The sequence below is a fragment of the Leuciscus leuciscus genome (assembly GCF_965113295.1).
Source record: "Leuciscus leuciscus genome assembly, chromosome: 18".
In the NCBI taxonomy this organism is placed as follows: Eukaryota; Metazoa; Chordata; class Actinopteri; order Cypriniformes; family Leuciscidae; genus Leuciscus; species Leuciscus leuciscus.
Window position 1 is genome coordinate 11,527,943 of NC_138742.1, and position 12,037 is coordinate 11,539,979.

At 37.3% G+C, this 12,037-nt stretch overlaps 1 long non-coding RNA gene across 1 annotated transcript; it reads left to right on the forward strand.

The window, feature by feature from the left end:
- The first annotated feature begins 3,479 nt into the window (after positions 1 to 3,479).
- Positions 3,480 to 11,732, forward strand: LOC309481479. Its single transcript, XR_014200029.1, has 2 exons — positions 3,480 to 6,649; positions 6,698 to 11,732. It is a non-coding gene; the product is annotated as an uncharacterized lncRNA (long non-coding RNA).
- The last annotated feature ends 305 nt before the right edge of the window (positions 11,733 to 12,037 follow it).

Below are 12,037 nucleotides of genomic sequence, written 5' to 3' on the forward strand. Positions count from 1 at the left end.
GCTGATTTATCTTCAATATACATTGTTTCTCAAAGACAGCAAAGGGATGTAGAGCAAATGGAGACAATCTGCGACAATCTCTCTTGAGAAAATTACATGTGTCTCAGTTTCAAAAGCGATCTGAACAAAGCCATTAATTCTTAAGGTAAAACTTGTGCATTGTTTGAGCTGTAAAGCTGTTTAAATTATTTGTTTTTTACTGTCATTTCATGGCATTGCATTGTCATGGCGAACTTTACACAGAAAGCGTTTTCTTCACAAAGTCATATTAAAGTGAATATTGTTTACGTATTGTGGCAGAACTATTGAGTATTTTAGATTTTACACATTTGGTCTATATTCACTTCCAATGTATGTGTCTAACTGTAACCAAGATTTTAGCTTTTTAAGAAAAGTTATTTAAAATTTTATTTTTTACTGTAATCAATATTACGCCACAATTGCCGTCAATTGAGCTTAACTTGTATTCAACTCTGAATATTCCTTTACGCGATGTAATAAAGCAATTAAATGTTCCTTTGGGTGAGTACATGACATAAACATGCATACACAAGGGTAAAGTGGCGCGAAGGATATCGCTGCTTACGCAAGTATAAGGCGTTTGCACATTTCCATCCATCTTTGTGTGAGAGTTTGACACAGTCATGTGCTGCTCCTAAGTCTGACCTAAAGGGTGTGTCCATAACAAAAATTTCAACTACACACATACCAAGCCGTCCAAGCCAGAGTGACCTCTCAACAGACACACACTCTCTGACACCTGGTTGTCGCGCCTGGGGGTGTTTAATTTCATCATGTGTAAAATATGATACTGCTAAGTTTTATTAGCGATGCTAACACGTGCACACAACTACACATACACACTGTGGACAGCCACAGTGTCAAGTTGTCAATACTGGAAGCCACACTTTCACAAGCATTCATTTATTTCTAAGTATGCAATCAGCAGCATACAGTCAGTAAGTGCCTGATTGAGGTCATTTGAAGGAGCCTGTACTGAGGGTTTTTAGTGTGTGAACAGGCCTGTATAACCCAGCCATATGACAGTGTAATAGTCCTCTGGTTTAAGAATATTACTGGATCATAACATTTTACTGCAGCTCGGAAGGGTCAAGTACGCTATCACATTTTCCCACATGTGCAAAGTTTGCACCTGTTGTTTGGAACATGCATGATGGATCAACACGGCATATCTGAAATTAGCATTTCAGAAGAACTAAATGAGAATTCTTACATGCTTAGAATTGATGCACTTATTAAAGCTGATGTTGGTCATTTATATATAAATAGATGAAGGTCTTCCAGGTTTGTGGAATTGCACACACAGATTAGTCACGGGTCTCTCACTGAAAACTGAGACCCACACAGAATTTGAACAGGATTTACAGAAATTATTTTATTTTTAAAATCGAGTGTTTTCTCAGCATTGCAACATTGCACATCTTTTTCCAGTTTGGGAAACCCTGACATAATGTAATATTTAATGCACATTATGTTGTTGATAACATAGAATGGAATATATTTTCTTTCTCTTTGTATTTATATATATCATACAAGATTATCCTGTTTAAATCACTGTGATAAACGAGTTAGGTCAAAAGTAATCTAAAACTAATAAAAAAATAGTCTGATTATATTACCTTAAATGTGTAATGTAATGGTTTACGTTACTAACTAGAATTTTTGTCAACCTCACATTTTTTTATTAATCTTAAAATAATTTCCGCTATTACTGTTACATCAAAAGAATGAACTTTTTGTTAGGTTTCTGGTTAAATTAACAGTTACCCAAGATACTACTGTACTGAAAGCAAAGAAGAATTAGAAGAAAAAAAACATTAGAAAAAATGTCACCATTGCATAAAAAACTGGTTTCATAAGAAGGATCAGGACAGCAGATGAAAATACAATGAATAAAACTATTGTTCTCTGTGAGATGCTTTAACTCTCTTTACAGGGGATTCTTCAGTTGTCTTTTCAAGGCCACAACATCTGATGAAGACCATGCAGAATCTGGAAAACATGTCTCTTTCTTTCCACCATGATGCAATACACATTTAAACGATTTCATTTCCTGTTCTCCAAAACGCTCCCAAGTCAAGCGTCATCTCAGCTCAGCTCTGAACATTCCCGTCAATTGCAATTACATAACTGTTTGTTTCTATATTGGCCCTAGATTTATTATTAAATGTGTGTGTGTGTGTGTGTGTGTGTGTGTGTGTGTGTGTGTGTGTGTGTGTGTGTGTGTGTGTGTGTGTGTGTGTGTGTGTGTGTGTGTGTGTGTGTGTGTGTGTGTGTGTGTGCGTGCGTCTGTGTGCTTGTGTGTGTGTGTGTGTGTGTGTGTGTGTGTGTGTGTGTGTGTTGTAATTAAGTTGCCTACTTTATCATTTATGATTATTTATAATTCATCTCGGCCTCAACAAAAATCTCTGAAGGCATACTAGGCATAAAAATATATTAAAAGCAAGATACGTTAAGAGCAACTTGGACACAATGAGTCTAAAGTTCTTCTCTTGTTGTGTACAGGGACCAGCATAGTGTAAAATCATGACACTTGCATCATGAATAAAGAATGTTAACTGATCCATGTTATCTTTTCTTGGACAAATGTCGCCCCCTGGTGTAATAATGATGACTAGGCTGAACATGTATATTTTGACATGTTATGTCAAGCTGGAAATGCAGCTGGAAAGACAGTGAAGCATTTTTATATTAAAAGTACACGTTGTATAGGCCTATTATTTTGTCATTATAGTGCCAGTCATACATTTAATTACATATGCATTAAATATATCATAAATTTTAATAATTAAATAAATATTATTTCTGATGTAAAGGTCATTTTGATACAGTACGTGACAGGTAAAGCTCAAAACAGAAAGGGACCCTTTAGACCCCCATAACTGTGTCAAAACAGTGTTTTTCTCTTAAAATATATCTTTTTTATGAAAATGCATGTGCTAATCATGTTCACACTAACATAACAATAAAATGTATTTAAAATGTTAACGTGATAAAAACCATGCATTTAAGGTTAAAATACCCACAATAGTCATGGGTGTCTAAGGGGGGGGCTCTTTTCTTGCCAGATGAGGAAAACATCAAAATGTCCTTTACATCTTAAATTAAAAACATGTTCATCATGTTTGCAGCCAGTAAGACTTTCAACAGCCGAGTGGAAACGCCTTTTTCTTGCAGGGGTCATAGTGTGGTCACATTCGATGACAGGACACTCAAATTTGTCGTATGATTTGAACGGCACGTCTCACACCAAAATGTAGCGCAAAGGGAAATGCCTCTTCTAACAATCCAAATAACCCAGCAGTCGCGATACATGTCAATACGGCTCTGCGACATGTGATTCGCTCGAGTGTTTGTAAACATGCGTCAAAAGCATGTGATTCTGCTGACGACATACTGCGTTCTAGACAGACAGCCAATCAGAAAACGGGGGTGTGTGAGCTGGGCGGGGCCTCGTTGATGCACTGTAGAACATTCTATTCGCTCGGCAACACGACGCTTTGCAATTGAAAAATGCAGTTCAAGTAATTATCATCCGTCGTTTGACATCATTGAGAGGCAGAACAACACAACGACACGTGTGTTCAGGTTAGTGGGGTATTTTCTATCTAGTAAAGTTGATAAGCACTTAACATTAGGCGTTGCGTTGTTGTAAATAATCCACCTTCATGGAAGATGTTTGCTGTTTTGTGTGACATGTTGATGAACTTTTGCATCATTGTGTTTTTGATCTAACGTTAATACAAAATAATGTATTTATTATTTGAAAAACGTCATATATATATATAGGTAAGTCAGATCTGTCCTGATTTGGTGCATTATAAGGATGCTGTCAGTTATGTATATTGAGATGCTTTAGGAATAACGTTACCTTGACTAGTTTTCATGGAAATATTATCCTGAGTTAAATATAACTTAGCCTACAGGTGATTCTTAGAAAGAAACAAATCAAGGTGGGGTTTGCAGGGAAGAGGAGGGTTCTGCTGCGACAAAGGTGTGTGTGTGTGTGTGTGTGTGTGTGTGTGTGTGTGTGTGTGTGTGTGTGTGTGTGTGTGTGGCCTAGCCTACTTGGCGTGGCAAAGATAGGATGTTACGCAGTTCTTATTTACAAGCCAGTGTGCTTTGCCCTGACCCATGTAATATGTTTTCATCACGAACAGTCAGGAATACCATAACAGGTGAGCTCGGTCGTTTTTTCTTCTTACGTTAATTAAAACATGTCAATTTTCCGGACAGACATCAGTCGATTAACCACATAGTTTGGTGCTGTCCTGAGCATACAAATAACCTCAGATTTGCATGAAAGGCTTAATACCTGTACATTTGATTATATGACTGGGTTTATGTAACCTATTGATTATGTGGTCCTTATTTTCATTTCTGCTTGTTTGCTGTTCCGTGAGGTAAATATATGAGGTTTACCCCCACCATCAGCCTCTTATTTTTCAGCTAATGATGTTTTTAGTCAAGTGCGCACCTTTTATTTCTGATGTAAACAAAGCAGGCATGTATTTTTCCACTGCCACTGGGTGGCGCTTTTTTGCACAGTGGAATTTATTTATTTTAATTTTTTTAATCAATTTTTTTAAAATAAAACAATTGTTTATTTTAATTTGTATTATCTTTTAATTAATATGTTTAAATAACTAAATATATTTTATCTTTAAGTATTATTCAAATATATGTTTTACACACTAAAATAGTTTTTATTTTATTTACTTTTAATACATTTTTTATCTTATTTGATATTTACAGTTCACAGTGAACCACTGACTGGAAAGCATTGACTATGGATCTGGACGGGTAACTTAAAAAGGTTGTAGGCTCAAACCCCACAAGATATGATTCATGAACTATCATTATTGTGCCACTGAATAAAAGCACTTAACCTCAGGTTGATTTATGGGGACTGTCGCTGTACCTAAAGCATCAGCTAAAATGAGAAATATAATAATTAGAGTTACTATCCAAGAGAGTAGGATAAGTATTTTGAATGTTGATTCATCAGACAAACTCAAACATGTCACAGGAATTCTTGAACTCACCATCATTTAGTTGTACAATATATATGTGTGTGTATAAAATGCAATTTATATCAATTTGTACCTATTTTTGTTTTGTAGTGAATCTGGGATGAAGATCGACTGCAACACTTTAAAGGTATGTGTCCACATATCAGCAAACATCTTCATATTATTTTTGAATAGATTTGCGACAAAATATAGATCCTGTTTGTCACTTGTATTCACCATTGCGTGTTTACAGTGGCAATCTGCCGTTTCATCCATCCAAGCCAAATAAGCAGAATAAGGTTAGCCATATCATCGTTTCCCTCCACCAAATTTAAATAATGGGAATTCACCCTCACGGTGTATTATAACCTCATATAAAACTCCTTGATGGCATGAGAATCAGCTGTCGTGGCATTTTTGCCATGATCATCATTTCTCTATTTTGCCAAGGTTTTATTTGAGCAGACACTTTGAGAAGCTATATTAAAAAGTGCATTATTCAGGGTCAATGTGTAGTCAGTCGACCAGGCTCCCGCACTGATAGAGATTAAGTCGACAGGAAGTGCTATGCAAAGATGACACTGCTAAAATGAACCCACCTGCTGCTTCCTGCTATGATGACTTCATTAATAGCAGACAGGAAGGACGCTAGTTAGCATGCACTGTTGCTGTATATCCTGTGACATGGTAAGGTGCGATGTCATGTTGTATTGATAAAGAGATAGTGTTCTGTCTTGTATCCAATGTTTCTTTATAAAAAAGTGCCTTCATTTGATGTGGGTGGCCAATTCTGTCTAATATTAAACTACATTGTAATCCTTCATTGGTTGGACCTAGGGGTAAAATAAAGTCAGAAGGGTTCAATCCAAATCTCTACTATTACACTATTAGAAGTGAGTACTAAAATTAAAAGTTTGTTAAAATAATCAAACAAATTCCATTTGTTGTTATGTTAGTTGTCCTACACAAAGTTTTCATTGACAGGCAATTTGTTTGTTCAGACTGAATGCAACTTGATAGTCTATTCTCAGCATGAAGGTGCGGTCACATTAGTGAAATTTTGTGGGCAAAATTCAATTGTCTATAGCGTAGCGTTGTAAAAAGTACAGCTCCCACAGAAATCACTTTCAAACCAAGCAGGTTTCCGTTGGTCAGTGTGGCGAAGTCATGTGATCAAACTGAATATGAGAGAAATCGACATGGGGAACTTTTTCAGCCCTGTGAAACTCAATCGCGTGAATTCCTATTGAAATGACTGGATTGAGTAATGGTAAATGTGACCACACCTTAACTGATGTTGAATATAGTTATGCAGAGTTGAATATTAACAGATTCATTCAATATTTATTAATCAATTTGACTTCCTGTTTCTTTTTTCTTTTTTTTTACATTATATTTAATATATTTATGTATTTTATATATTTTTTTATTTAATATATCATGGTCTCAAAAGGCAGTAACAGATTACAAAAGCTATTGTTTCTTTTATTGATTCTTTTATTGATTCTGACTCCAAAAGATCTCCAATTTTTTGGCATTATTTCCTGCATTATTAAGTGCAATGCATCTCTGCATTTATTGCTTCAAGTTATTTACAATTAGGGTAACGCAAAGGGGTTGAACATTTCCGGAAACTTTTCAGAAACTTTCCATTGGAAGTTAAGATGGGCAATTTTGGAAATATTCCAAGTTGGAAACTTAAGGGGAATTTTACGGGAATTAAAGTGAATTAATTGGAAATTTGAGATAATTTATAAAACTGTATCATATAGAAATGAAAATATAAACATTTTGTTTGGTCATAAGCAGACATGCATGCAAACTAATACAAATTGATCTCAATTAATGATTTATTTGTGAGCATAACTTTAATCAATTATTTCATTGAACAACAAAAAAGCACGAATGTTGAATAAATAAATGATCCCTACGATACCCCCAGAAAATCTGCTGAATTTGCATTAAATCTGGTTGTTTAAACCATGATTATAGGCTAGCCTGGCTAACCAGTTTATTCCCAGTTAATTCCCATTGAAAGTTTCCACCTTTGAGAATTCCCTGAATTTCGTAATCCTATTGACAATGGTGCACATCAAATAGATAGATGTTGTGGAAGTCATACCAGCCATCAGCTTAACAGATGCCCTCATAACTGTAATGTTAGATAATAGCTGTCCCGATGTACCCTGACACAAATAGATTGAAACACAGCTTGGGTAAGAATGCACTGTGAATTGTGACTAGATTTAATTTGCGTTCAGAAAAGCAGGCCAACATATAGACGAATGAACGTTTATTTCTGTCTCAAACAACCAGTTGGGTCTAGTTCATTGTAGAGTCTATTTTCCATAGATCTGTATCTTCTTGCATACTTAGGATACCTTAATCAATACACAGTTGACATTGTTCTGGTGCCATGTTGTAATGCGATAAAAGGTGGTTCAAAAACCATTAGGGAGACATACAGTAGAAGCTCTTCTTTAGGCGTGAAGCAGATATTTGATAACTTAAAGACAAATGTTATTAAAGAATAGCATTGCGTCAGAATAGCATCATGCTTTATAGTGTAGCATTTCATACAGTGTTCACCTCTCAATCTAACATATATTCTGGAGCATAGAGAAGGATTATCATCCGCTGGTGGTGTGTCATTAGACTGCAGGCTGCCTCACTTCCACACTTAGATTGAGATGTCAAATGTAGGAGCATGCTGGGAACTGCGGTCTGTATTAAAGTGTGTCAGTCAGGTTACTCTGAGCATGGAACAATTTTAGCCATGTCCTGTTATGTTATCATTATAGTATGTGTACAAATATTTGCTATTTGATGGGATTTTCAGAGAAGCAGTTCTTCTGTCTGGTTTTCTGTAACATTAATAACAGATTAATTTAATATATTTTTTTTTATCAGGATTTAGAAATGTATTAATCATTTTGACCTCCTGTTACTTAAAGGCTTTATTTTATTATTTTAATTTTGATAATTAATCATTTATAACTAATAATAATAATAATAATTATTATTATTATTATTATTATTATTAATCATTTTTTTTACAATTATTATTTTATGCAACATATTTTAATTGAATTAAAAGCATATTTAAATATCAGATGCGATTATCAAAGTTTACCCTCCCCGTATCCTCATACGTGCATCACTTCTGTTTTGAATATGGTGACATAATCCATGTTGTTCTGCTGTCTCCATAGTTACAGATCTGTAATCATAAAACAGGAAGAAGAAGTCTATGATCATGATGTCTATTCATGATTCTACAGTTTCTCTTGTCTTTCATGTAGTCGTTTATCACACCTTACATGTCTATTTCGCTAATCTGTCCGAGTGATGGAATGGTGTTACTTTATAAGACGTCACTAGTGATGTTCATAGATTCAAGATTCTTTCCGTCCCTGCCCATAGTACCCGATTTATCCATCCCCCGACAGCCTGGATATTTTAAACAGGCCGAGCAAATAGGCCGAGATTAAAAACACGAGAAACAAAACAGCCCAGTTGTTACATAACTGAAACAGAGCTCTGCGATGTGCCTTTAAAAGCTGCAGGCTGTCAGGTGATCACAGGGGCACCGTCATCTCAGTTCACCGAGACACCAGCACGTCTCTCCGATACACAGATGAGACGCTGAAGATCTGGGGGGGGGGGCTGATGGGTAGAGGAACAGTTATGGGAGGACAGAGGGGAGAGGAGGACACCTGATAGACAGGAAAAGAGAGAAGCCAACTGTAATCAAAGTGCCTCTCTTGCTCTCTGTCTTTCACTTTCCCACTCGTTATGTGGATTTTTCGAGATGCTGCATTTGTGTGGTCATAACACAGAGAGAAAAAGACCCAAGAATGAAGTGCTGCGTCACAATGAGCGAGAGAGACAAACTGAGGGAGAAGGAGACAGAAGGATCGGGCGAGCGTTCGAAGCAACTATCGGTCTCTGCGATTACAATGAGCGTGTTTGTATGCGTCTATTAGCTATCTATTTATGTAGACATGTGTCTGTCTGAAAAAAACAGCAGCGATTCTGCTGTTGCAACAAGATGAAAATAGAGCGAGCAGGAGAGGGTGGAGGTCTGGTGAAGAGAGAGAGAGGGAGGGAGGGAGAGAGAGAGAGAGAGATTTTGGATTAGTTGCTACGTCACTTTTTCACGTCGAGAGGAAAACAGCAGCTAGGAGAAGAGGATTCGGACATGTGTGCTTTTCTCCTACCTGTGAGTGTATTCCAGCCCTTTCGTCTGCTCGTCCGCCTTTCACCCTCGTCTTCTCCATCTCTTTTTCTCTCCCACTCTCTCTGATTTCACATTTTAGTTCGTTTCTCCACAATCGCAGCTCCAACATGGATGCTGAGAACGTGATAGAGTTTCTCGAATTGTGTGCGCAGAGGTTCGGCTTGCAACAACGTTTGCTGGGCGTGTGATGGCGTCGCGAGGTGTGTACGGGGCGAAAAAACGGTTAACAATACAAACGCAATAACAAAACAAACGCTGCTCTCTAACGTTCCTGAGAGATACAAGAATAGTTGTTGCTGTTGACATAAATGCAGTTTGTTTACCTTGTATTCAAGCCAACTCGTCGGATACCACAAGTGTCAGTACCGTAATTGCAATACGCATATTTACGGTTGATACTGAGACCGATATACGTTACAACATCTTTTCTGGCTCCTCGTAACAGGTAAGTGATTTAACGGGCTATTTACTGTTAGGCTGACCTGAGACCAGTCTTTGGCTCCGTAAGACATCATAACAGGCGACTTACTTTATGTATTTTATGCCCCATATATTGGGTAGGATGATAGAAGAGCAGGTGGAAGTGGTGCTTCGGCTAAATTTGTGATCTTTTGGCAGGGAAGAGGGCAGATGTCACACCTCCATCAACAACATTTGTTTCTGCAGAGTTACGAGAAACACAAGTGGTGACGCAGTCATATTTTCAGAGCGTGACTGTTTTAATCTCTGGTTCTCTCTCTCTCTCTCTGCATCTCACCTTTGATTTGGGGGTTAAATTGTGTCCTGAGGAGGGTCACGTTGATGAAAAGGATCTAAATGTCATGGGAGGGATCCAGGGAAAGAACTAGAATGTGAGAGAGAGAGTGAGAGTGAGAGAGAGAGAGAGAGAGAGAGAGAGAGAGAAATTGTTTACCTTGCTCTCTTGGTGACTGTGCACTGGCTGGCGTCCAGTTCACATGCGCTAGACTTCCCAATGCAGCCGCATCAGAGAGATGAGTGACAGAGCTGTGCTCCTATCAGGCGCCGGTTGTTGCTTCCGACTATTTGAAGCTCCAAATCCCATTGGATTAGCCCTGGAAAGCAGCTGGAGAGAATAATCTGATTGGCTGGAAGGTTATGTTATCATTTGTGAGTACTCAAACAACCAGTTGGTTCTAATTCATTGTTACGTCAGAGTGTTGTTATTTTAGAGAGCTGTTACTTGGTAGAACCGCACTATGGAAAATGTGCAAAAGTGTGTTAAAGGAATAATCCACCCAAAAATGAACAATCTGTGGACCTTTGTGACTGGTTTTCTTTTTTGTGGAACACAAAAGGAGATATTTTGAAGAATGTATATGTTGTTTGTCCATATAATGGAAGTCAACATTCTTCAAAATATCTTTGTAACAACGTGAGGGTTAGAAAATGATTTTAATGCTGTATAAAGGAATAGTCACCCTCGTGTCTTTTAAAAAACCCATAAAAAGAAGATATTTGGTGAATGCTGGTAACCAAACAGTTTCAGTTCCCATTCACTTCCCTTGTATTGTCAAAAGCTACCAAAACTGTTTGTTTACCAACATTCTTCAAAATATCTTCTTTTGTGTTCCACAGAAGAAGAATTCATACAGGTGTGGAACAACATGTAGGTGAATAAATTATGACAGAATCTTAATTTTAGGGTGGACTAAAAAGTAAAATGGGTTGCTTTAGCTTTTTTATATAAGCAATAGTTAAGATTAATTATCAGCACATTATCATGTACACAGTGTGGTCTAGTTAAAGCACATGCTGTTTCATTATATCGAATGATTGTATGACTAGAATAGTCATCTAATTTTTAGTTATTTGACTTTCTTTTTAATCCCTCCTGATTTGTCACAATCGGTCAGTTGCCTTCTTTCTTTGCTAGTTGACGGCTGAGCTTGTTTAGTCAGGCAGTATCATAACAGTGTCTTGCCATTGAAGTTTGTTTACGTGTACGCGATTTGTTCTATTAGGGAGACAGTCCTGTCCTGAAACCTGTTGCGTGTCAAGCGGCGCTGTCCCCGGGTTACGTCCGAGTGTGTGTGTGTTTGTGTGTGAGGCAGAGGCCTGCACTGCAGCTGTTAATGCTGCATTAGACGCCACAGACCGGAGCGCTGGCAAACGTTGGTGGCACCAGAGGGCCAGAGGGGACTGCATCCCCGTCAACCTCATTCTCCCTATCACGTGGGAGGGGCTTATTTATGGATGAATCTCACCACACGAGTTAACCCATGGGCGTCTGGGTTTAGCATCGTGTTGTGACGCAGATTGCAACTTGTGCTGTTCTTTCCTGATTTTTAGCCTGGTATTGTTGCACCCTGTGATATCGGTGTCAGGGTAGGCTATTTCTTCCAAGAACTCATCTTTACTTTTATATTATGATGATATTGTGATGGAAAACAAATATGTTTGTGAAGTGAAAGTCATGCGTAAGTGAATGCGTATAAAAAGCTGTTCTTGTCTCGATTCCAATAGTTTAACTTTTAAATTGTGTAAATTGCATTTTTGAGCTTTATAGGCAATCCATAGAATTTTGGACCACAAAAAGAATTTGGACATTTTTGACGCATGAATTCAATTGCATTAAATTATCAAACCAAAGGCTTCTGTTGTTTTTTGCAAAGACATTCATTGGTTTTAAATGCTCTTTGTGTCCAAATATTTTGGTGGACATTTATTTATTTTTGATTATTACATTTTAAATGTAATAGATATATAGATAGACATTTTTATGAACTTATTATTTGTTTTAAAT